General features: G+C 47.4%; 1 protein-coding gene across 3 annotated transcripts in view; it reads left to right on the top strand.

Moving 5' to 3' along the window:
• The window catches only part of CRTC3 (CREB regulated transcription coactivator 3), a 95,927-nt gene that overhangs the window by 67,527 nt on the left and 24,350 nt on the right, over nucleotides 1–4,050 (top strand). The window lies entirely within an intron of this gene.

The following is a 4,050-nucleotide window of genomic DNA, read 5'->3' as shown; positions in this document are numbered from 1 at the left end:
GGGACACTGACTCCCCCAGTGGCCAGCAGCCCTGGCCCAGGGTGGCCCCCACGGCGGGAGCCCTGCAGGCAGGGCCAGCCCCGGGGCCAGAGGAGTGGGAGCTCACCTGTTGCCCACTTTGCTGCAGGTCATTGTCCCGCCTCCCCAGGGTGACCAGGAGTAGGGGAAAGAGTCATGCCATCTGCTTCCAGAATGACCCAAATCTGATCAGATTCCAATCACAGTGCAGTAAAGAATCCGTTTGTGATATAGAGATACAGGTGGCGTGGGCTTGACCCCTGGGTCGGGAAGATCTCCTGGAGGAGGAAATGGCAACCCACTCCAGTATTCTTGCCTGGAGAATCCCATGGACGGAGGAGCCTGGCAGGCTACATGTCTGCCACATGGCATGGTCAAAAAAAATAAAAAATAAAAGAGAGGGGAGAATATATAAGCCTAAGAAAGGTGCAGCAAGGTCTTAGTCTCCCTGGATTGGGAGGGAACCAGACGGTTAGACTTCGATCTGGAATTCCCAGGAAAGAGCTGCCTTTCTGCCTCTGCCATGCCTGTATTCGTGTTGCCCTCTGTTTAAAGTCTGTGCTTCTCTAGAAAAGCCTAAAAGCTTAGAGGGAACAAGGAAATCCTAAGTAACAAGACTTGGAGGCCTGCATGCAGAGAGGAAGAAAAATAGCTAAAGCAAGTGATTAATCAAGTGAAGTATTTACCCTAAGAGTGATGTTGCCTGCAAGGGGGAAGAGGTGTGAAGTGTCAGAAGGCGTGAGTGAGGACAAATAAGAAAAGCAACAGAGTGTCAGCGTTGATCCTACAACGGAGCCATAGGGAAAGCAGAAAGAAAGAAGGAAATCCTGGAGCAGAGTCCCAGGGTCCCTGCTTTTCACATCAGCAGCTTGAGCCCGCTGTGTTTGTACCCCGGTATCTGACAGCTGTGGAAGGCAGGCCGACCTCCAGCCTGGACGTCTGAACCATGTCCCTGCTTCAGTTGCCTTGGAAGTGCAGCAGAACTCAGAAACACATCCAAATATGGCCGTGTTTACATGGGAAAGCCAGTGTGTTTAAAATATTATTCAAGTCTCCAAGGATCAGAATTATTTCTGGAGAATTCTATCTGTTGGTGGGAGCTATTTTAAATAGTTTCTTGTCTTTCCCCTCTCCCCCTGTCATTCATGAAAGTTTCTCATTTGCTTTCCTTTCAGACTTTTAAAAATATCGACTAGCTTTGCAAAAAGGTATTTCTTATTATAGGAGCGACCAAATAAAGTAAAGATTTAAAAAGTGATGGGAAAAATTATAATTGAAGCTGGGAATTAGACTCCACAAGCAGAAAGCAATAAGTGCCTTTTCCCTGGGAATCTTTCCTGAGCATAGTGATGTAGCCTCAATTAATGTTCCCACTATTTTTTTTGGTTCTGAGCAGATCATAAGGGAGCATCTGCTGACAGCTTAACTACATGAGCAGAAAGCTGTGATACATTCACAAGCAAAAGTTTGTGTCCCAAGAAGACACAGTCATTAGGCTGATACATGGTTAGTAATTCTCATAATGGTTATTCAGTTTGCGAGACAGGCATCCCTGGTGAAGAGTTGATGGAAATGAGAGAAATAGATTTTTATGCAACCAAGCAAGATTTTTATAATTTCTCTCTTCTTGTTTAATTATCCAGAATTTGTCAAGAAAAATGTTGATCATTTCCCTGGCAGCATGTGCAGTTTAATTATCATTTCACACTCACATGCACGCGTGCACACACACACATATACCCCCTGAATGGGTAAGCCTGATGGCACTCTGTGACACTTGCCCACTGCCCTGTAGTCTAGGACTGTACCTAACCCACCTCTGCTCATCACTAGCGAGTGGAGGAAGGGGCCAGGGTGGTCCTTGCCCTTTCGAGTAGCAGTCTAGAGCTAAGGGCAGAGCAAGGCATGATGGTTGTCGTCTTAGCACCCAGAGCTGTAGAGGCTGAGTCTCACCAGCCTTAAGAAACACAGCCCTGAGCTCCTTCCCAGGGAAGGAGATCTGCCTTGAACCCCAGTGATCTTACCACAGGTAATACTATACCTTTGACCAGCACCATGAAGGCTTAAAATGCAAATAACCCTGAAAGAAATGAGCCTGTTGAAGAAAATGGCACCCTACTCCAGTATATTCTCGCCTGGGAAATCCCATGGACAGAGGAGCCTGGTGGGCTATATATTCCATGAGTCGCAAAGAGTCAGACACAACTGAGTGACTAAACAAACGAGAGAGAGGTGAGCCTTGGTTGCACAGACAGGAGGAAGAGGGGGATGGCAAAGGCATCTGAGATCTAAAGAGGGGGCAGAGGTGTCACGCAGGTGGCAGGAGGGCCCAGAATGGGGAGGTTTCCTGAGAGAGACACTCTGGTTAAGTACTCTGCCCCCTGCCTCCACCTCTGTTCAGCAGATCCAGGCTGTGCTGGGAGGTGTTTTCGATTCATCAGGCATGAGGGTGAGAAGAGGGAAGGCGGTCTCAGTTCCGTTCAGGAGATCGGCCCTCCGTGGCTCCTGGTCCGCGAGGTTTCTTGGAGCACACATGAGCCTTGGTCGTGGCTGTTTGTCCCCTGCAGGGCTGATCCATGTTTCCTCTGCTTCTGGATACCCACTCACAACTCGTTCCCTTTTATTTTTATCCCTTTATTTATAGTTGTATCATCTGATATTTTTCATCCAGTAGTAAAAATCCAGGCTTGGATATGTTGGAAAAAAATCGTACAACGTGAGAGCTGTGAGTTAAGTTTTATTTGGGCAAAATGAGGACTGCAGCCGGGAGATGGCATTTCAGATAGCTTTGAGAGACTGCTCTAAGGAGGCGACAGAAGGAGCCAGGATATATAGGAGTTTTGCAACAAAGGGCAGGTAGTCTGAACATCAAAAGATTGTGGTTAATTAAAGAAAACCAGATAACCCAGGTTAAGGAACCTAGCGCTTTTCTATGTATGGGAAGGCGCAAGAGTCTGGGCTCACTGAAATCCTTCCTTTCGTGTGCATCTCAGCTGTCCGGGGCCAGTATCCTGTGTTTTCACATCCCGAATTTCCTCAGGGCTCACCATGGGGAGTGGCTGTAGTCTGAGGGCTGGTATTTTTTCCTTCCTGGGTTCCCTGGTGGCTGCAATCGCTGGTGACTATGACAGCCTTTGTTTACTGATATGGTAGGAAACATTCCATTTCTCACATATTTTGGTTATATATTAACTTGGTGCTAACACATCGGTTATTGCCACCATCATCCTTCTAGTTACCGAAACTCTGAACCAGGAGTTAATTGTCTTTAATTACTCTCATTCCCACACCCCTCACACCCATTGAGTAGCCAAGTCTTGTTCATTCCACGCCTGCTGTGTATCTCAAACCTGCTGCCTCTTTTCTGTCCTCGCTACCAATAAATACCCCGACTTATTTCCTTCTTGCCTGGACTGTTATGGAAGTTTTTCACTTGGTCTTCCTGCCTTCAGACTTTCTCCTCTCAATCTACCTCACATTCCACTGCAAGAACAATCTCTCCAAAACAGAGGGGATACACGTATGTGTATAGACTTCCCAGCTGGCTCAGTGGTAAAGAACCCACCTGCCAGTGCAGGAGCTGCAGGAGCGTGGGTTCAATCCCTGGATGGGGAAGCTCCCCTGGAGGAGGAAATGGCAACCCACTCCAGCATTCTTGCCTGGGAAATCCCATGGACAGGGGATTCTGGTGGGCTACAGTCCATGGGGTTACAAAGAATCAGACCCAACTGAGCGGCTAACACTTTGTGCCTTTTTACTTCACTCTCTAAATTGCTTCTTTCTTTTCTTCGTGATTTGGTTAGAGGTTCTCAGACTTTGTAAACTGTTCTTCTTTCAGGACAGAGGCAGTAAAAGATTTTAAAGATGGAGATAATTTTAAAGAAAAGTAGATAGGCACCAACTTTAGACTTCAGTTCAGTTCAGTTCAGTCACTCAGTAGTGTCTGACTCTCTGCCGACCCCATGAATCTCAGCACGCCAGGCCTCCCTGTCCATCACCAACTCCCGGAGTTCACTCAGACTCACGTCCATC

Source organism: Bison bison, unplaced genomic scaffold (genome assembly GCF_000754665.1).
Source record: "Bison bison bison isolate TAMUID 2011002044 unplaced genomic scaffold, Bison_UMD1.0 scf7180017864155, whole genome shotgun sequence".
NCBI lineage: Eukaryota > Metazoa > Chordata > Mammalia > Artiodactyla > Bovidae > Bison > Bison bison.
The sequence above is the reverse complement of the archived record's forward strand: the minus strand, read 5'-3'. Positions and strand labels throughout refer to the sequence as shown.